Genomic DNA, 23,368 nt, shown 5'->3' with positions numbered 1-23,368 from the left:
TTGTTAATTTCTTTTTTTGCCAATTTTAGTTCATGAACTCTTTTGTCAATTTCAATTCTCTTTTAATGCAATTTTATGTTTCATGTCTTTTTATGTTTACCTTAGTTGCTATTATTGATTTCTTGCTTTTGTTAGTTATAGCTTTCATTAATTCTTGCATTTTATGATGTTTCTCTTTATTGCATTCTATGTCTTTGATGAAATATTTCTTTTAGTTATAGTGTAGATTTTCCTCTTATTTGCTTGGGTTGGTAACTTGCGTGACCTTGAGTTGCTAATGTCCAAGTGATTGATAATTAGTGTCCATTGACACTAGTCTTCACTAATTTAATTAGTGAGTGGCTAGGACTTATGGATTGGGATTTATGAAGCTCATTTGACTTTCCTTCAATTGATAGAGGATGACTAAATGTGATTGATCCTTGCAATTATCATGTTGTGGTTAGTAACAAGGATAGTGATCCTTAACCATCAACCCTTACCAAGACCTTTTTTCCGTTTGATTTCCTTTCCTTTATTAGTTAATTGTCATTTACCTTCTTGTTATTTACATTTCTTGTCTATCATACAAAAACCCCAAAAGAAACTTTATAGCCAATAATAGAGCACTCAATTACAATTCTTAGGGAGAACGACCTGGGATTAATACTCCCGGTTATTTTGATTTGTATTATGACCATCTTTTAAATTTTGATTGGGGATAAATTGTTAGTTTGGAACTATGCTTGCAATGAAACTCCTTTGAGAAATTCTAGACCGACAATTATCTTCCGTCATGGTAATTTTTCAGTTATCTCCACTTAAGCTTTGTTAACCTCTATTCCTTTGCTTGAAATCTGGTGACCAAGAATAATACCTTTAGTTACCATAAAGTGGCATTTTTTCCAATTTAAAACAAGGTTTCTTTCTTAACACTATTTCAAGAATAAGGATAGGTGCTTAAGGCAAGAATTAAAAGAATCACCAAAAACAAAGAAGTCATCCATAAATACCTCAATAAAATTTTCAACCATGTCTAAGAAAATAGAATCATATACCTCTGAAAAATTGCTGGGGTATTATAGAGTCCAAACGGTAACCTTCGGTAAGCAAATATTCCAAAAGGACAGGTGAAAAGTATGGCCGGCCAACCTTTCAAGAATCTAATCAATGAAAGGTAAGCAGAAGTGATCCTTTCGTGTAGCATTGTTGAGCCTCCTATAGTCAATACACATGTGCCATCCTGTGATGGTTCTTGTGGGAATAAGCTCATTTTTCTCATTCTTGGTCATAATCATCCCTCGTTTCTTGGGAACCACTTGCACAGGACTTACCCATGGGCTATCAGAAATAGGGTAAATAATTCTGTCTTCCCAAAGCTTCATCACCTCTTTCTGGAACACTTCTTTCAAGGTTGGATTTAGTCACCTCTGTGGTTGCACAACTGGTTTAGCATCATCCTCAAGTAAGATCTTATGCATACACTTGGTTGGACTAATCCCCTTTAAATAACTGATGGTTCATGCAAGAGCAGTTTTATGACTCTTGAGTACCTGAATCAGCGCCTCCTCCTCTTCGTGTTTCAGAAAGGACCTAATAATCACTAGATAAATATCTTGCTCTCCCAGGAAGGCATACTTCAATGATGGAGGTAAAGGATTTAACTCAAGCTTCGGAGCCTCTTCTTTAGTGCTAGGCTTGTGGGATTTCTCCTCTTGAGGTAGTGAATCATCAGTCTCAAGCAAAGCATTCTCAGAAGGAGATTCCAAAATATCCTCAAGCTTCTTGGCTTCAAATGCCTTTTCAATCAAAGGCTCAATCATATGAACTCTCATACACCCTTTAGAGTCATCAGGGTGTTGCAGGGCCTCTAGCACATTGAGGAAAGTTTCCTCTTCATTGACCCTCAAAGTTAATTCACTCTTCTGAACATCAATAAAGGCTCTCTTGTGACTAAAAAGGGTCTTCCAAGAATAATAGAGGCATTTTTGTCCACTTCCATGTCCAATATCACAAATCAGCAGGAAAGATAAAAGGGCCTTGGTGCACGAATTTCCACACTTTATACAATTGAACCGGCAAGTGCACTGGGTCGTCCAAGTAATACCTGAGTGAGTCAGGGTCGATCCCACGAGAATTATGATTTGAAGCAAGCTATGGTTATCTTGTAGATCTTAGTCAGGCGGATAGAAAAGTTGTTTGTTTGTTTGAACGCATAAAAAGAAAATAAATAAAACGTTACTCAGTTGATGGTGAATGCTATGATAAGAAGATGGTTAAGGCTTGGAGATGCTTTAATCTTCTGGATTAATTCGGTCTTACTGTCTATTCCAATTGTGAATGATTTCTTCTATGGCAGGGTGTATGTAATCAACGCCTTTCTTACAAGATCGCCAATGCTCCTCCAGATCTGAACCCCAGGGTTAATGTCGATTCAGTCTGATTGAGGGTGAAGCTCCTTCAGTTCATTCTCTCTTGTGATCCTACTCAAAACGTCACAGACGAGGTCGAATCTTCCAGATCAGAGGATGCTGGGCCTTTGGTTCTAGCCTCTACCACAAAGACTCTAATCTCCCCATACCTCGGCTGAACTGGTGTCTTAAGAAGTCTCCAACGAAGTTGTGGATTAGCCGTCTAGAAGATGTATAATCAAACTAGCGGTTCATCATTGTCCGATGAAAGACTCACTCTGAACCACTGTAGAATGAGATAACCTTGTGCCAGTTCAACGCATTCATAATGATGAAGAACGGATATACATCTTAGAATAGAGAATCAAACACATATTGTGATAGAACAGTAGTACTTTATTGATCCATAAAACTCAGCAGAGCTCCTCCCCTCAACCTAGGATGTTTAGAAACACATACTGATAGAAAATACAATGTGGAATTCAAAAATATGGCATAAAGTCCAGAACAAGGGTGATCCTTGTCCTTTACATACTAAAATAATGACTAAGGATTACATAAGAAGGGTAAACCAGTCTTTTAGTGCTAAAATCCACTTTTGGGGCCCACTTGGTGAGTGTTTGGGCTAAGCTTGATTAAGATCCACATGCTAGGAGGCCTCTAGCACATTGAACACTGGCTAGGGGGTCCTTTATGGGCGTTGGACACTGGTCTCTTCTCCTTTGGACGTTGGACGCCAGAATAGGGCAGGAGGCTAGCGTTGAACGCCAATTTTGGGCCTTCAATTCTGAAGCAAAGCATAGACTATTATACATTTATGGAAAGCTCTTTATGTTAGCTTTCTATATCCGTTGAGAAAACTCTATTTGAGCTTCTGTAGCTCTATAAAAGCTCTTTCGAAAGCAAAGAGGTCAGATCTGGACAGCATCTGCAGTGCTTTCTCTGTCTCTGAATTAGACTTCTGCTCCAACTCCTCAATTTCAACCAGAAAATACCTGAAATTGCATACACAAATGGTGCACGAAATTGTGATGTCCAGGCTCGAACAATCCCTGGTAATGGCTCCAAAGCTTGGTGCTTTGATCTTAATTCATAATTGTCACAACTTCGATACAACTAACCAGCAAGTGCACTGGGTCGTCCAAGTAATACCTTACGTGAGTAAGGGTCGAATCCCACGGAGATTGTTGGTATGAAGCAAGCTATGGTCACCTTGTAAATCTCAGTCAGGCAGATATAAAGTGATGAAGATGTTTTCGAATAGTAAATAATAGAATAGGGATAGAGATACTTATGTAAATCATTGGTAGAAATTTCAGATAAGTGAATGGAGATGCTTTCGTTCCTCTGAACCTCTGCTTTCCTGCTATCTTCATCCAATCAGTCTTACTCCTTTCCATGGCTAGCTTTATGTGATACATCACCACTGTCAATGGCTACTTTCGGTCATCTCTCGGGAAAATGATCCAATGCCCTGTCACGGCACGGCTAATCGTCTGGAGGCATCACCCTTGTCAATGGCTTCATCTTATCCTCTCAGTGAATAATATGCTCACGCACCCTGTCACGGCACGGCTATTCATCTGTCGGTTCTCGATCATGCTGGAATAGGATTTACTATCCTTTTGCGTCTGTCACTAATGCCCTGCAATCGCGAGTTCGGAGCTCGTCACAGTCATTCAATCATTGAATCCTACTCGGAATACCACAGCCAAGGTTTAGACTTTCCGGATTCTCTTGAATGCCGCCATCATTCTAGCTTACGCCACAAAGATTCCGGTTAGGAGATCTAAGAGATATTCATTCTAGCTTAATTCATGTAGAACGGAAGTGTTTGTCAGGCACGCGTTCATAGGGGAGAAGGATGATGAGCGTCACACATAATCATCACCTTCATCACGTTCTTGGGTACGAATGGATATCTTAGAAGCGAAATAAGAAGAATTGAATAGAAAACAGTAGTACTTTGCATTAATCTTTGAGGAACAGCAGAGCTCCACACCTTAATCTATGGAGTGTAGAAACTCTACCGTTGAAAATACATAAGTGAAGGTCCAGGCATGGCCGAGATGGCCAGCCCCCTATGATCTAAGAACCAGGCGTCCAAAGATGATCCTAAGATCCTAAGATGATCAAAAGATGGTCAAAAAGACGCCTAATACAATAGTAAAAGGTCCTATTTATAATAAACTAGTCACTAGGGTTTACATGAGTAAGTAATTGATGCATAAATCCACTTCCGGGGCCCACTTGGTGTGTGTTTGGGCTGAGCTTAAGTGTAGCACGTGCAAAGGCCATTTGTGGGGTTGAACGCCAGTTTCTGTGCCAGTTTGGGCGTTCAACTCTGGTTTTGGATCCTTTTCTGGCGCTGGACGCCAGATTTGGGCAGAAGGCTGGCGTTGAACGCCAGTTTACGTCGTTAATTCTTGGCCAAAGTATGGACTATTATATATTTCTGGAAAGCCCTGGATGTCTACTTTCCAACGCAATTGGAAGCGCGCCATTTCGAGTTCTGTAGCTCCAGAAAATCCACTTTGAGTGCAGGGAGGTTAGAATCCACAGCATCAGCAGTCCTTTTTCAACCTCTGAATCTGATTTCTGCTCAAGTCCCTCAATTTCAGCTAGAAAATACCTGAAATCACAGAAAAACACACAAACTCATAGTAAATTCCAGAAATGTGAATTTAACATAAAAACTAATGAAAACATCCCTAAAAGTGACTAGATCCTACTAAAAACATACTAAAAACAATGTCAAAAAGCGTATAAATTATCCGCTCATCACAACACCAAACTTAAATTGTTGCTTGTCCCCAAGCAACTGAAAATCAAATTGGATAAAAAGAAGAGAATATACTATAAATTCCAAACTATCAATGAAACAGAGCTTCAATCATATGAGCGGGACTTATAGCTTTTTGCCTCTTGAATAGTTTTGGCATCTCACTTTATCCATTGAGGTTCAGAATGATTGGCATCTATAGGAACTTCAGATTTCGAATAGTGTTATTGACTCTCTTAGTTCAGTATGATGATTCTTGAACACAGCTTCTTTATGAGTCTTGGCCGTGGCCCTAAGCACTTTGTTTTCCAGTATTACCACCGGATACATAAATGCCACAGACACATAATTGGGTGAACCTTTTCAGATTGTGACTCAGCTTTGCTAAAGTCCCCAATTAGAGGTGTCCAGGGTTCTTAAGCACACTCTTTTTTTGCTTTGGACCTTGACTTTAACCGCTCAGTCTCAAGTTTTCACTTGACACCTACACGCCACAAGCACATGGTTAGGGACAGCTTGGTTTAGCCGCTTAGACCAGGATTTTATTCCTTTAGGCCCTCCTATCCACTGATGCTCAAAGCCTTGGGATCCTTTTTATTTGCCCTTGCCTTTTGGTTTTAAGGGTTATTGGCTTTTTGCTCTTGCCTCTTGGTTTTAAGAGCTTTGGCTTTTTCTACTTGCTTTTTTTTTTTTTTTCTTTCTAAATTTTTTTTCGCCTATTTTTTTTTCTTTTTTTTTTTCTGCAAGCTTTGTTCTTTGCTGCTTTTTCTTGCTTCAAGAATCATTTTTATGATTTTTCAGATTATCAAATAACATGTCTCCTAGTCATCATTCTTTCAAGAGCCAACATATTTAACATTCTTAAACAACAACTTCAAAAGACATATGCACTGTTCAAGCATACATTCAGAAAACAAGAAGCATTGTCACCACATCAATATAATTAAGCTAAGTTCAAGGATAAATTCGAAACTCATGTACTTCTTGTTCTTTTGAATTAAAACATTTTTCATTTAAGAGAGGTGATGGATTCATAGGACATTCATAACTTTTAGACATAGTTACTAACTACTAATGATCATGTAATGAAGACACAAACACAGATAAGCACATAACATAGAAAACGAAAAACAGAGAAAGCAAGAACAAGGAATGAATCCACCTTAGTGATGGTGGCGTTTCCTTCTTGAGGAACCAATGATGTCCTTGAGCTCTTCTATGTCTCTTCCTTGTCTTTGTTGCTCCTCCCTCATTGCTTTTTGATCTTTTCTTATTTCATGAAGCATGATGGAGTGCTCTTGATGTTCCACCCTTAGTTGTCCCATATTAGAACTCAATTCTTCTAGGGAGGTGTTGATGTGCTCCCAATAGTTTTGTGGAGGAAAGTGCATTTGAGGCATTTCCGGAATCTCATGGTGATGAGCTTCTTGCGCCTCTTGAGCTCCATGACTGGGCTCTCTTGCTTGCTCCAACTTTTTCTTAGTGATGGGCTTTTCCTCTTTAATAAGGATATCTCCCTCTATGTCAATCCCAGCTGAATTGCATAGGTGGCAAATGAGGTGAGGAAAGGCTAACCTTGCCATAGTGGAGGACTTGTCAGCCACCTTGTAGAGTTCTTGAGGTATAATCTCATGAACTTCCACCTCTTCTCCAATCATGATGCTATGGATCATGATGGCCCGGTCTATAGTAACTTCAGACCGGTTGCTAGTGGGAATGATTGAGCATTGAATAAACTCCAACCATCCTCTAGCAATAGGCTTGAGGTCCAATCTTCTTAGTTGAACCGGCTTGCCTTTGGAGTCAATCTTCCATTGAGCTCCTTCTACACATATGTCCATAAGGACTTGGTCCAACCTTTGATCAAAGTTGACTTTCCTTGTGTAGGGGCGTGCGTTCTCTTCCATGTATGGCAAGTTGAACGCCAACCTCACATTCTCCGGACTAAAATCTAAGTATTTCCCCCGAACCATTGTAACATAGTTCTTTGGATCCGGGTTCTTACTTTGATCATGGTTCTTGGTGATCCATGCATTGGCATAGAACTCTTGAACTATTAGGATGCCGACTTGTTGGATGGGATTTGTTAGAACTTCCCAACCTCTTCTTTGAATTTCATGTCGGATCTCCGGATACTCATTTCTTTTGAGTTTAAAAGGGACCTCAGGGATCACCTTCTTCTTGGCCACAACATCATAGAAGTGGTCTTGATGGGCTTTGGAGATGAATCTTTCCATCTCCCATGACTCGGATGTGGAAGCTTTTATCTTCCCTTTCCCTCTTCTAGAGGATTCTCCGGTCTTGGGTGCCATCAATGGTAATGGAAAAACAAAAAAAGCTATACTTTTACCACACCAAACTTAGAATATTGCTCGCCCTCGAGCAATAAACAAAAGAATAGATGAAGAAGAAGAAGAAATAGAGGAGAGGGAGAGGGAGATGTGGTTCGGCCAAGAAGGGTATAGAGGGGTTGTGTTGTGTAAATTTGATGAAGAATGGAGGTCTTTATATAGGGAAGGGAGGGGGTTAAGGTTCGGCCATATGGGTGGGTTTGGGTGGGAAATTGGTTTTGAATTTTAAAGGTAGGTGGAGTTTATGAGGTAGGTTTATGGGGAAGAGTTGATGGATGTGAGTGGTGAAGGTTTAGTGGGGAAGAGAGATTGAGGTGATTGGTGAGGGGTTTTTAGGGAAGAGTGTTTGTGGGGTTGTGTGAAAGAGAGTGGTGAGAAGAAGTGAGTGGAGGTAGGTGGGGATCCTGTGGGGTCCACAGATCCTGAGTGGATCCTGTGGGGTCCACAGATCCTGAGTGGATCCTGTGGGGTCCACAGATCCTGAGGTGTTCAAGGAATTACATCCCTGCACCCATTAGGCATGTAAAAATGCCTTTGTACCCAACTCTGGGCGTTCAGCGCCAGGTTGGTGGCCATTTTGGGCGTTCAACGCCCATTTGTGTGCCATTTCTGGCGTTGAACGCCAGAACCATGCCTGTTCTGGCGTTCAGCGCCCAGAAGCTGCCCATTTTGGGCGTTCAGCGCCAGAACCATGCTCTGTTCTGGCGCTGAACGCCAGACAGATGCTCCTCCAGGGTGTGATTTTTCTTCTGCTGTTTTTGATTCCGTTTTCAATTTTTATATTTATTTTGTGACTCCACATGATTATGAACCTAAGAAAACATGAAAAACAATAAAAATAAAAATTAGATAAACATTGGGTTGCCTCCCAACAAGCGCTTCTTTAATGTCAATAGCTTGACAGTGGGCTCTCATGGAGCCTCACAGATGTGCAGAGCTTTGTTGAGACTCTCCAACCCCAAACTTAGAGTTTGGATATGGGAGTTCAACACCAAACTTAGAGTTTGGTTGTGGCCTCCCAACACCAAACTTAGAGTTTGACTGTGGGGGCTCTGGTTGGTTCTGCTTGGAGAGAAGCTTTTCCTGCTTCCTCTCCATGGTTGCAGAGGGAGATCCTTGAGTTTTGAATACAAGGGAGTTCTCATTCCATTGAAGGACTATTTCACCTCTGTCAACATCAATCACAGCTCTTGCTGTGGCCAGGAAAGGTCTTCCTAGGATGATAGATTCATCCTCTTCCTTTCCAGTATCCAGGACTATGAAATCAGTAGGTATGTAAAGGCCCTCAACCTTTACTAATACATCTTCTACTTGTCCATAAGCCTGTTTTCTTGAGCTGTCTGCCATCTCTAGTGAGATTTTAGCAGCTTGCACCCCATAGATTCCCAGTTTCTCTATTACAGAGAGGGGCATGAGGTTTATTCCTGAACCAAGGTCACACAGAGCCTTAAAGATCATGGTGCCTATGGTACAGGGTATTATGAACTTTCCAGGATCCTGTCTCTTCTGAGGCAATGTCAGTTGATCCAGATCACTTAGTTCATTGATGAACAAGGGAGGTTCAACTTCCCAAGCATCAATGCCAAATAATTTGGCATTCAGCTTCATGATTACACCAAAAAACTTGGTAGTTTGCTCTTCAGTGACATCCTCATTCTCTTCAGAAGAGGAATACTCATCAGAGCTCATGAAGGGCATAAGGAGGTGCAATGGAATCTCTATGGTCTCTAGATGAGTCTCAGATTCCTTTGGTTCCTTAGAGGGAAGCTCCTTATTGACCACTGGACGTCCCAGGAGGTCTTCCTCCTTGGGATTTACGTCCTCTCCTCTCCTCACAGGTTCGGCCATGGCGCTTATGTCAATGGCCTTGCACTCTCCTTTTGGGTTCTCTTCTGTATTGCTTGGGAGAGTACTAGGAGGGATTTCAGTGATCCTTTTACTCAGCTGGCCCACTTGTGCTTCCAGATTTCTAATGGAAGACCTTGTTTCATTCATGAAACTTACAGTGGCCTTAGATAGATCAGAGACTAGATTTGCTAAATTAGAAGCATTTTGTTCAGAGTTCTCTGTCTGTTGCTGAGTTGATGATGGAAAAGGCTTGCTATTGCTAAACCTGTTTCTTCCACCATTATTAAAGCCTTGTTGAGGCTTTTGATCCTTCCATGAGAAATTTGGATGATTTCTCCATGTTGAGTTATAGGTGTTTCCATAAGGTTCACCTAAGTAATTTACCTCTGCTATTGCAGGGTTCTCAGGATCATAGGCTTCTTCTTCAGAAGATGCCTCTTGAGTACTGTTGGATGCAGCTTGCATTCCATGCAGACTCTGAGAGATCATATTGACTTGCTGAGTCAATATTTTATTCTGAGCCAATATGGCATTCAGAGTATCAACTTCAAGAACTCCCTTCTTTATAGGCGTCCCATTACTCACAGGATTCCTTTCAGAAGTGTACATGAACTGGTTATTAGCAACCATGTCAATGAGTTCTTGAGCTTCTGCAGGTGTTTTCTTTAAGTGAATGGATCCACCTGCAGAGGTATCCAATGACATCTTTGATAACTCAGATAAACCATCATAGAATATATCCAGGATGGTCCATTCTGAAAGCATGTCAGAAGGACACTTTTTGGTCAACTGTTTGTATCTTTCCCAAGCTTCATAGAGAGATTCACCTTCTTTCTGTCTGAAGGTTTGAACATCAGCTCTAAGCTTGCTCAGCTTTTGAGGAGGAAAGTACTTGGCTAAGAAAGCCGTGACCAGCTTATCCCAAGAGTTCAGGCTGTCTTTAGGTTGAGAATCCAACCATAATCTAGCTCTGTCTCTTACAGCAAAAGGGAAAAGCATGAGCCTGTAGACTTCAGGATCTACTCCATTAGTCTTAACAGTATCACATATCTGCAAGAATTCAGTTAAGAACTGAAAAGGATCTTCAGATGGAAGTCCATGAAACTTGCAGTTCTGCTGCATCAGAGAAACTAATTGAGGTTTCAGCTCAAAGTTGTTTGCTCCAATGGCAGGAATGGAGATGCTTCTTCCATGTAAATTGGAATTAGGTGCAGTAAAGTCACCAAGCATTCTCCTTGCATTGTTGTTGGGTTCGGCTGCCATCTCCTTTATTTGTTCGAAATTTTCAATCAAGTTGTCTCTGGATTGTTGTAATTTAGCTTCTCTTAATTTTCTCTTCAGAGTCCTTTCAGGTTCTGGATCAGCTTCAACAAGAATGCCTTTTTCTCTGTCCCTGCTCATAAGAAAGAGGAGAGAAAAAGAAAAGAAGAGGAATCCTCTATGTCACAGTAAAGAGGTTCCTTATTGTTAGTAGAAAAGAAGAAGAAGAAATTCGAACACAGATAGAGGAGGGGGTTCGAATTTGGTGATGATGTGAGGAAGAGATGTTAGTTAATGAATGAATAAATAGAATAGGATGAGAGAGAAGGAGGGATTTTTCGAAAATTATTTTTGAAAAGGAGTTAGTGATTTTTGAAAATAATTTTTGAAAAATATTTAGTATTTTTTTTGAAAATTTTTTTTTGAAATAAAAAAAATAAAAATAATTAGTTAATTAAAAAGAAATTTTTGAAAAAGGGGGAGGTATTTTCGAAAATTAGAATTAGTTAGGTGGTTTTGAAAAATTTAAGAAACAAACAAAAAGTTAGTTAGTTAGTTGAAACAAATTTTAAAAACCAATTTTGAAAAGATAAGTAGTTAGGAGGTTAGGAAAGATATTTTGAAAAGATATTTTTGAAAAAGATAAGATAAGAAGATATTTTTGAAAAGATATGATAGAAATTAGTTTTGAAAAAGATTTGATTTTTTAAAATCACAATTAATGACTTGATTCATAAGAAATCACAAGATATGATTCTAGAACTTAAAGTTTGAATCTTTCTTAACAAGCAAGTAACAAACTTCAAATTTTTGAATCAAAACATTAATTGATTATGTTATTTTCGAAAATTATGATATAAAATAAGAAAAAGATTTTTGAAAAATATTTTTGGAATTTTCGAAAATAACTAAAAATTTTGAAAAAGATTTGATTTTTGAAAAAGATAAGATTTTCAAATTGAAAATTTGATTTGACTCATAAGAAACAACTTGATTTTAAAAATTTTTGAAAAAGTCAACTCAATTTTCGAATTTGATGAGAGAAAAAGGGAAAGATATTTTTTTTATTTTTGAAATTTTTATGAAAAACATGAAAAATATGCAATGCATGAAATTTTTAGATCAAAACAGGTGATGCATGCAAGAATGCTATGAATTTCAAGATGAACACCAAGAACACTTTGAATGTCAAGATGAACATCATAGACATAATTTTGAAAAATTTTTAATTTAAAGAAAACATGCAAGACACCAAACTTAGAATTCTTTAATGCTTAGACACTAAGAATTCAAGAATGCATATGATAAACATGAAAAGACACAAAACAAAAATTCATCAAGATCAAACAAGAAGACTTACCAAGAACAACTTGAAGATCATGAAGAACACTATGAATGCATGATATTTTGGAAAAATGCAAGATGCATATGCAAGTGACACCAAACTTATAACATGACTCAAGACTCAAACAAGAAACAGAAAAATATTTTTGATTTTTATGATTTTCTAATTTTTTTTGGATTTTTATTTTATATTTTTCGAAAATAGTCTTGAAAAAGAAAAATAAGGATTCCAAAATTTTTAATATGAATTCCAGGAATCTTGCCGTGTTAGTCTAAAGCTTCAGTCCAGGAATTAGACACGGCTCACTAGCCAGCCAAGCTTTCAATGAAAGCTCCGGTCCAAAACACTAGACATGGCCAATGGCCAGCCAAGCTTTAGTCTTTAACACGAGAGTATATTGTTCTTTATAACAAATCGCAAGCCTCAGTCCAAATAAATTTAGACATGGCTTTACAGCCAGCCAGGCTTCAACATGCTTCATGAAACACTAGAATTCATTCTTATAAATTTTGAATAAAAAATTTTTTTTGAAAACATTTTATTTTTTTTTTTCGAAAACATATGAGAGAATTTTAGAAATATTTTTGAAAAATTTTTGAAAATAAAATAAAAAGAAAATTACCTAATCTGAGCAACAAGATGAACCGTCAGTTGTCCAAACTCAAACAATCCCCGGCAACGGCGCCAAAAACTTGGTGCACGAAATTGTGATGTCCAGGCTCGAACAATCCCTGGTAATGGCTCCAAAGCTTGGTGCTTTGATCTTAATTCATAATTGTCACAACTTCGATACAACTAACCAGCAAGTGCACTGGGTCGTCCAAGTAATACCTTACGTGAGTAAGGGTCGTATCCCACGGAGATTGTTGGTATGAAGCAAGCTATGGTCACGTTGTAAATCTCAGTCAGGCAGATATAAAGTGATGAAGATGTTTTCGAATAGTAAATAATAGAATAGGGATAGAGATACTTATGTAAATCATTGGTAGAAATTTCAGATAAGTGAATGGAGATGCTTTCGTTCCTCTGAACCTCTGCTTTCCTGCTATCTTCATCCAATCAGTCTTACTCCTTTCCATGGCTAGCTTTATGTGATACATCACCACTGTCAATGGCTACTTTCGGTCATCTCTCGGGAAAATGATCCAATGCCCTGTCACGGCACGGCTAATCGTCTGGAGGCATCACCCTTGTCAATGGCTTCATCTTATCCTCTCAGTGAATAATATGCTCACGCACCCTGTCACGGCACGGCTATTCATCTGTCAGTTCTCGATCATGCTGGAATAGGATTTACTATCCTTTTGCGTCTGTCACTAACGCCCTGCAATCGCGAGTTCGGAGCTCGTCACAGTCATTCAATCATTGAATCCTACTCGGAATACCACAGACAAGGTTTAGACTTTCCGGATTCTCTTGAATGCCGCCATCATTCTAGCTTACGCCACGAAGATTCCGGTTAGGAGATCTAAGAGATATTCATTCTAGCTTAATTCATGTAGAACGGAAGTGTTTGTCAGGCACGCGTTCATAGGGGAGAAGGATGATGAGCGTCACACATAATCATCACCTTCATCACGTTCTTGGGTGCGAATGGATATCTTAGAAGCGAAATAAGAAGAATTGAATAGAAAACAGTAGTACTTTGCATTAATCTTTGAGGAACAGCAGAGCTCCACACCTTAATCTATGGAGTGTAGAAACTCTACCGTTGAAAATACATAAGTGAAGGTCCAAGCATGGCCGAGATAGCCAGCCCCCTATGATCTAAGAACCAGGCATCCAAAGATGATCCTAAGATCCTAAGATGATCAAAAGATGGTCAAAAAGACGCCTAATACAATAGTAAAAGGTCCTATTTATAATAAACTAGTCACTAGGGTTTACATGAGTAAGTAATTGATGCATAAATCCACTTCCGGGGCCCACTTGGTGTGTGTTTGGGCTGAGCTTAAGTGTAGCACGTGCAGAGGCCATTTGTGGAGTTGAACGCCAGTTTCTGTGCCAGTTTGGGCGTTCAACTCTGGTTTTGGATCCTTTTCTGGCGCTGGACGCCAGATTTGGGCAGAAGGCTGGCGTTGAACGCCAGTTTACGTCATCAATTCTTGGCCAAAGTATAGACTATTATATATTTCTGGAAAGCCCTGGATGTCCACTTTCCAACGCAATTGGAAGCGCGCCATTTCGAGTTCTGTAGCTCCAGAAAATCCACTTTGAGTGCAGGGAGGTCAGAATCCAACAGCATCAGCAGTCCTTTTTCAACCTCTGAATCTGATTTCTGCTCAAGTCCCTCAATTTCAGCCAGAAAATACCTGAAATCACAGAAAAACACACAAACTCATAGTAAAGTCCAGAAATGTGAATTTAACATAAAAACTAATGAAAACATCCCTAAAAGTGACTAGATCCTACTAAAAACATACTAAAAACAATGTCAAAAAGCGTATAAATTATCCGCTCATCAACAAACTCAAAGTAGAATCCAAAAATGTAAATTTTGCACTAAAACCTATGAAAACTCAATAAAACTTAAACAAAACATACTAAAAACTATATGAAAATGATGCCAAAAAGCGTATAAAATATCCGCTCATTAGAACACCAAACTTAAACTGTTGCTTGTCCCCAAGCAACCAAAATGAAAGTGGGATAAGAAGAAGAGTAAGATACAATATATCTCAGAGTTTTCAATGAAGCTTAGTTTCAATTAGATGAGCGGGACTTAGTTGCTTTTTGCTTCTGAATAGTTTTGGCATCTCACTATCCATTGAAACTCATAAGTGTTGGTCTCTTTAGGAACTTAGAATCCAGTTAATATTATTAACTCTCCTAGTTTAGTTCTTTTTTATTCTTGAACACAGCTTTTTATAGTCTTGGCCATGGTCCTAAGCACTTTGTTTTCTAGTATTACCACCGGATACATAAATGCCACAGACACTTAACTGGGTAAACCCTTTCGGATTGTGATTCAGCTTTGCTAGAATCCCCAGATAGAGGTGTCCAGAGTTCTTAAGCACACTCTTTTTGCTTTGGATCACGACTTTAACTGCTCCGTCTCAAACTTTTTACTTGACACCTTCACACCACAAGCATATAGTTAGGGACACTTCTCATTTGAAGTGCTTAGGCTAAGATTTTGTTTCTTTTAGGCCCTCCTAACCATTGATACTCAAAGCCTTGGATCCTTTTACCCTTGCCTTTTGGTTTAAAGGGTTATTGGCTTTTTGCTCTTGCCTTTTGGTTTAAAGAGCTATTGGCTTTTTCTGCTTTTTATTTCTTTTCTTTTCTTTTTTTTTCCCATGCATATATATATTATTTTCTTTTGCAACATGCTTTTTTTTTTCTTTTTGCTGCTTTTTCTTGCTTCAAGAATTAAATTTTTTTGAATTTTTCAGATCATCAATAATATTTCACTTTTTTCATCATTCTTTCAAGAACCAACATTCTTATTTCCAATTTCAAATATGCACTATTCATTCATACATTCAGAAAATAAAAGCAATGCCACCACATCAAAATAATTGACTAGTCTTAAGGTAAACTCGAAATTCATGTATCTTTAATTCTTCTAAAAAAATCACTATTTTATTCATGTTTAATGATGATAAGAGGAATATTTTATAGCTAATTGGAAAATAAAAATTAATTACTACTAATGTTTATGCAATTCTTAAATTAAAAGCCAATAATAAAATAAAATAAAAATAAAGACTTAAATATTACTAGTGATCATGTAAACCTAAATATGGAAGACATGAATTAGAATAACAGAAATATGAAAAATAGGAATTGGAATAGTCACAGGGCTAAAATTCAACAACCTCAGGCTTGTAGGGCACTGGGCTCTTCAGGGGGGAGCTTCTGGCGCTTCAACTCCTCTATCTTACGCCCATGCTTCTCGTGCTCCTTGACCAGTTTGCAAATCATGCTAGTCTGATCTTTCTGCTCCTTTCTTAATTGATCCAAGGTGGTTCGCAGTTGCATCACAGATGCTTTCAACTGATCCCAATATTCAACTGGAGGGATCTCTTGGGGAGGCTCAGGTGCCTTCCCTTTGGGATGATCCTCTGGTACCTTGGAGCTTTCCATCACTTGCTTAGTGATTGGGCTTTCCACTGGAATAAATGTATCCACGTGAAGCAGGAGTTTAGCATCTTGGCATAGGCGAAAGATAAGGTTTGGATAGGCCAGCATGGCATGAGTAGACATCATATTTTCCAACTTGTACATCTCACGGGAGATTATTTGGTGAACTTCTACCTCATTCCCCATCATGATGCAGTGAATCATCACATCTCTCTGAATAGTGACTTTAGAGTGGTTACTTGTAGGGAGTATAGAATGCCCAATGAAGTCTAGCCATCCTCTAGCAATTGGCTTGAGGTTCATTCTTTTTAGCTGGTTTGGTTTTCCTTTTGCATCCTCAATCCATTGAGTTCCAGGCAGGCAGATGTCCTCTAGGACTTGATCCAACTTAGGGTTAGCTACCACCCTTCTATTGTAGGAATCAGGGTCATCCCTTTGCAAGGGTAATTTAAAGATCTATCTCATCCTATCCAGATAAAAATAGATGATCTTCCCCTTGACCATAGTGCGAAAAGTATGGAATGTTGTTCCATCTTTCTTTTGCTTGTCTGTCATCCACATATTTGCATAGAATTCATGGATCATGTTGAATCTAACAGTGATCACAAGATTGGCTAGAATCTCCCAGCCTCTTTTTCAAATTTGCTCTTGAATCTCTGGGTATTCATCTTCTCCTAATTCGAATCTAACCTCATGGATCACTGGCCTCTTACTCATTATTTTGTGATAATATTCTTCATATTGCTTGGTGTAGAATCTAACAGGTTTGAAAACAACTGTTGGGTCATCTTCCTTCTTGTTTCTTGGAGCGATCTTGCCACTTCTTGGAGCCATGGGATTCGAATCTCAATGAGAGAAGGAGGCTCCTTCCACACCAAACTTAAAAGGTTTGCTCGTCCTCAAGAAAAAGATAAGAAAGGAAGAAGAAGAAAGTGAAGGATGGGAGAATAGAAGAAGAGAATTCGAATGGAGAGGTGGGGAATAAGTGAGAGGGGAGCACAGATATATATAGGGAGGGGAGGGGGGATTTTCGAAAACAATGGTTAAAGAAAGATAAAAAAGTTTTGAAAAAGATAATTTTTTAAACTTTAAAGATGTCAAAAAGATATGAAAAAGATATAAAAGATATAAATGATAAGATAAGAAGTATGGAAAAGATTTTAAAGTTTAATAAAAGACATGAACAAGAATGACTAAAGATAAGAAAAGATTTGAAAGAATTTGAAAACTAGTTGAAAAAGATACGAGGTTTAAAAAGATTTGAAATTGTTTTAAAATTGAAATCAATTTAAATTTGAAATATTTGAAAAAGATTTGATTTAAAAATCATGGAATTTCAAAATTGAAATTTAAAATGATAGGTTGAATGAAGAAAAGATAAGGTTTTGGAAATTACCTCCCTTGCTTATCTTGCTGGCATTAAACGCCCAGAATGACACCCATTCTGGCGTTCAATGCCAAGTTGCCTACCCATATGGGGCGTTAAACGCCCAGCCAGGCTCCCCTGACTGGCGTTCAGCGCTGGCCCTGTTTCCTCTCTTGGGTGTTGAACGCCCAGCCAGGCTCCCTGGATGGCGTTCAACGCCAGGCTGTCTGCCTCCATGGGCATTAAACGCCCAATCCCCACCCTTTTCTGGCGTTTAACGCCAGAGAGATGCTTCCTCCAGGATGCTCTGTTTTCTGTTCTACATCATTCTATCTCTGTTTAAGCACTGTCCATGATCACTATCGTTAAAAACAAGTAAATTAAGAACTAACTATAAAGAAAGCTAATTAAAACAGAAATAATTTTAAAAATAGAGAATACTAGGCTATTAATCATTGGGTTGCCTCCCAACAAGCGCTTCTTTAATGTCTTTAGCTGGACTTCACTGTACTTAACTTAGTAGCAGTGTTGAGCCTGCTAGCTCTATACCTCCTTCAAGGTAATGCTTGACCCTCTGGCCATTGACAGTGAACCTGTTGTCTGGATCTTTACCTTGAAGTTCTATCTGCCCGTAAGGTGATACACTAGTAATCACATACGGTCCTTTCCAGTGGGATTTGAGTTTTCCAGACAATAATTTGAGTCATGAGTTGAAGAGTGGTGCACAAAATTGTGATCACACTTTTCACAACTCTGCACAACTAACCAGCAAGTGTACTGGGTCATCCAAGTAATACCTTACGTGAGTAAGGGTCGATCCCACAGAGATTGTCGGCTTGAAGCAAGCTATGGTCATCTTGTAAATCTTAGTCAGGCGGATTCAAGTGGTTATGAGGTTTTGATAATTAAAAGATAAATAAAACATAAAATAAAATAAAGATACTTATGTAATTCATTGGTGGGAATTTCAGATAAGCATTTGGAGGTGCTTTGTTGCTTCTGAACCTCTGCTTTCCTATTGTCTTCATCCAACCATGCGTGCTCCCTTCCATGGCAAGTTGTATGATCCTCTCGGATGAAAAATACCAGGTACGGTTTCTGCACCGCTAATCAACTGCCAGATTTCTCGTCTCGGATGAAAAGTACCAGGTACAGCTACTGCACGGCTAATCATCTGTCAGTTCTCACAAGCGTCGAAATAGGATCTCTCTATCCTTTTGCACACTGTCACTACGGCCAACATTCGCGAGTTTGAAGCTCATCACAATCATCCCTTCCCAGATCCTACTCGGAATACCACAGACATGGTTTGGACTTTCTGGATCTCATGAATGCTGCCAATCGTTCTAGCCTCTACCACGAAGGTTCTAATCTCAGGATTCGAATGCTCTATTGTCAGGAGAGGCAAGTCAAATCCGTAGATCAGAGACCCAAGAGATTATACTCTGGCTGTCGTCCAATGACTACGTTGAACATTATGTAGACCGCTTGTGGTTGTCAGGCACGCGGATCTTGGCTAAGCGAGTAACGAAGATAGTGGGTGATTGTCACGGGTCACCCCTTCATTCTAACTTAACTGAATTAATTACGAGAGTATATCTTGGAGAAGAAGTAAGCGTGAATTGAAAGAGAAACAATAGTATTTGCATTAATTCATGAAGAACAGCAGAGCTCCGCACCTTAATCTATGAGGTGTAGAAACTCCATCGTTGGAAAATACAAAAGAGAAAAAGGTCTAGGCATGGCCGAATGGCCAGCCTCCCAAATGTAACATAAAAGTCCAAAGATAGATATACAATAGTAAAAAGTGCTATTTATACTAAAACTAGTTACTAAGGATTACAGAAAATAAGTAACTAAGTGCGGATAGTGCAGAAATCCACTTCTGGGGCCCACTTAGTGTGTGCTTGGGCTGAGCATTGAGCTTTACACGTGCATAGGCCTTTTCTAGAGTTAAATGGCAGCTTGGATGCCAGATTGGGCATTTAACTCTAGTTCTTGTGCCAGTTCTGGCGTTTTACGCCAGAAAAAGGTCTTTGGCTGGCGTTTAAATGCCAGATTGGGCCATCAAATCTTGGACAAAGTATGGACTATTATACATTGCTGGAAAGCCCAAGATGTCTACTTTCCAACAGCATCCGCAGTCCTTTCTCAGCCTCTGAATCAGACTTTTGCTCAGGTCCCTCAATTTCAGCCAGAAAATATCTGAAATTATAGAAAAACACACAAACTCATAGTAAAGTCCAAAAATGTGATTTTTGCATAAAAACTAATAAAAATATAATAAAAAGTAACTAAAACATATTAAAAACTACCTAAAAATAATGCTAAAAATGGTATAAATTATCCACTCATCACAACACCAAACTTAAATTGTTGCTTGTCCCCAAGAAACTAAAAACAAAATAGGATAAAAAGAAGAGAAAATACAATAAATTTTAAAATTATCAATGAAGCTTAGTTCCAATTAGATGAGCGGGACTAGTAGCTTTTTGCTTCTGAACAGTTCTGGCATCTCACTTTATCCTTTGAAGTTCAGAATGATTGGCATCCATAGGAACTCAGAATTCAGATAGTGTTATTGATTCTCCTAGTTCAGTATGTTAATTGACGAATGGACTTTTGCCGGTAAAGAATTTTATAAAAATATAATCACGTTGTAAGTTTAGTTTCTAAACCAGCAAAGAATCCTTTCGTACAAAAGTTTGGTTGTCACAAGTAACAAAACCCAATAAAATTTATAACCGAAGTATTTAAACCTCGGGTCATCTCTCAAGGAATTGCAGGGAAGTATGATCTATTATTGGTTATGGAAAAGGTATAATTTTGGGTTTTTGGAATAAGGAACAAGTAATTTAAATGACAAGAAAAATAAATTAATAATTAAGAAAACTCTTGACAAGATATGAGAACTGGAAACTCCATCCTAGTTATCCTTATCAGGTGTGATGAGAATTGCTATTGCTCCCATTTAGTTAACCCTTACTAAATAAAGGAAAGTCAAGTGGACTAATCAATTTGATTCCTCAAGTCCTAGTCAACTCCTATGGAAAGACTAGCTTTAGAGGAATCCAAATCAATCAGCAATTTCCAATTTTTAATCAACAGCTGAGTTTGATAACTCAAGTGTCACCAATTACTCAACTAAAGCCAAGAGGAGAAAATCTATTCGAATAAAAATGCCTTTTCATCAATTAGCTAAGAATATAAAAATCTAAATTAAAATCATAAATCTGAAATACCTCAAATTGTATTAAATAGAAATTAAAATCTAATATGAAGAGTTCACAAGCCAATTTGACTAAATAAGTAATTACCAAGAGAAATAGAGCAACTAAAGTAATAGAGTGAATAAAAGTAGAAGAGAACATAAATTAAAGGAACATTGAACCTGGAATGAAGAAGCAATCCTAAAATTAAGAGAAATCCTAAATCCTAAATCCTAAGAGAGAGGAGAAAGCCTCTCTCTCTAGAAACTACATCTAAAACCTAAAATTGTGAATAATGTGAAGTTGTATTATGAATGAATAGATTCTCCCACTTTATATCCTCTAATCTGTGTTCTCTAGGCCAAAAACTGGGTCAAAAATAGCCCAAAAATCACCCCCAGCGATTTCTGATACGTCCAGCACGCGGCAAAGTCACGCGTGAGCGCGGATTGAGTTTTTGCCAGGTCATGCGTGCGTGTGATCCACGCGTGTGTGTCACCTATCTTCGAGGCAAATATGGAAAATTATATATTTTTGCGAAGCCCCGGATCTTAGCTTTCCAACGCAACTAGAACCGCCTCATTTGGACCTCTGTAGCTCAAGTTATGGTCGATTTAGTAGCAAGAGGTCAGGCTGGACAGCTTTAGTAGTTCCTTCAGTTTCTTGTTTTCCTTCCACTTCTGCATGCTTCCTTTCCATCCTCTGAGCCATTCCTGCCCTATAATCCCTGAAATCACTTAACGCACATATCACGACATTGAATGGTAATAAGAGAGGATTAATATTTGGTAATTTAAAAGCTTGAGAAGCAGGTTTTCAATTATAGAACAAAATTAGGAAGGAAAATGTAAAACCATACAATTTATATGAATAAGTGGGTAAGAACTTGATAAAAACCACTCAATTGAGCACAAGATAGACCATAAAATAGTGGTTTATCAACCACCCCACACTTATACATTAGCATGTCCTCATGCTAAGCTCAAGAGAAGCTATAAAGGAGTGAAGAGGAATGGTAGAATGCATGAAATGCAACCTATCTATATGAATGCAACTATATGCTAAGATGTTTCTAGATACTTGGTTAAAAGTAAATAAGTTCTTCAAAACAAATATAAATCAAATATCACTAATTAAAATTCATACAGTAAAAACAAGTAAACTTGTAAGAAGATAGCTCATGAAAGCAGGGAACATAGAATCAAGCATCGAACCGTCACTGATAGTATATGTGCACTCTAATCACTCAAGTGTATAGGGTAATCACTCTACTCTTCTCTAGTCATGCTTTCTAAACTTTGTTCTTCACCTAACCAATCAACAAGTATTTAATGTACCAATGCAAACATCATGAGGTCTTTTCAAGGTTGTAATGGGGCTAAGGTAAAGGTGAGGGTATATATATGGCTAAGTGAGCTATAAATTGAATCCTTGATCAACCTAAGCTTTCACCTATACATACACTCTATATACTTTTTAAATTCATGCCTAGCTACCCAAAATTCCCACTTTTTCATTACATACTCATGCATCAACTTTTCTTTTAATTTTTTATCACATATGCATTGATCTTTTCCTTAACTTAACTTAGCAATGGGGTAATTTTGTCCCCTTATTTATTTACTTATTTATTGATATATTTTTTTTGGATTTTTTTCTCTTTTTTTTATTAAATAGAAAAATAAACATAACTTATCAATGCACATTGATTTTTAATTTTTTCTGATTTCACATGAGTAGTAACCCAAATTTCTAATATTTTATCATAACACATTCCCTTTTAACCCATGTTCCCACAGTTTCCCCACACTTGATTGACATACAATTTCTATCTTAAGCTAACCAAAGATTCAATTTGGGGTATTTAATTATTTTTTCTCTTAAGGCTAGTGATGTGGTAAAATATAGAACAAGGGGGATAAAAAGGCTCAAAGTGGCTCACAAAGGTGACATAAAAGGGTAGGCTATTTGGGATAAGTGAGCTAATAACAATTAATGGCCTCAATCATATGCATGCATATAACACATTAAACATTGGACATATAGGATGGAACAAAATATAGATTACAATCACAGAGAAGAAAACACACAAGAATTAAAATATTATGGTTAAATAGTGTAACTATGTAATTAAGCTCAAATCTCACTGGTTGTGTGTTCTAGCTTTTAAACCATGTTCCAAATACAACTTCCAACAAGTTTTAACACAAAAATTTTAATTTAAATTAGTGAAATACTATAAAGTCTTGAAAAGAAACTCATTACTTTAACCAAGCAGTGGTAAGATATGCACAAAATCAAGAAAACATGCAATCAAACATGTATATGCATGGTGCACGAAATTGTGTATGTCAATGTCAATATTACTATTTCTCACAAATTCACACAACTAACCAGCGAGTGCACTGGGTCGTCCAAGTAATACCTTACGTGAGTAAGGGTCGAATCCCACGGAGATTGTTGGCTTGAAGCAAGCTATGGTTATCTTATTATTCTTAGTCAGGATACCAACAACAGTGTTTTGTAAGTTCAATTGTGAAAAGTAAAAAGGCATAAAATAAATACTTATTGTGCAATAATGGAGAATATGTTGGAGTTTTGGAGATGCTTTGTCATCTGAATTTCAGCTTTTCTCTTGTACTCCTCTTCACACACGCAAGGCTCCTTCCATGGCAAGCTGTATGTAGGGTGTCACCGTTGTCAATGGCTACTTCCCATCCTCTCAGTGAAA

General features: G+C 38.1%; 1 non-coding gene across 1 annotated transcript; it reads left to right on the top strand.

Moving 5' to 3' along the window:
• Positions 1-10,130: 10,130 nt before the first annotated feature.
• Positions 10,131-10,238, top strand: LOC112768285 (small nucleolar RNA R71). Its single transcript, XR_003185720.1, has one exon. It is a non-coding gene; the product is annotated as a small nucleolar RNA R71 (small nucleolar RNA).
• The last annotated feature ends 13,130 nt before the right edge of the window (positions 10,239-23,368 follow it).

Source organism: Arachis hypogaea, chromosome 17 (assembly GCF_003086295.3).
Source record: "Arachis hypogaea cultivar Tifrunner chromosome 17, arahy.Tifrunner.gnm2.J5K5, whole genome shotgun sequence".
NCBI classification, from domain to species: Eukaryota; Viridiplantae; Streptophyta; class Magnoliopsida; order Fabales; family Fabaceae; genus Arachis; species Arachis hypogaea.
The sequence above is the reverse complement of the archived record's forward strand: the minus strand, read 5'-3'. Positions and strand labels throughout refer to the sequence as shown.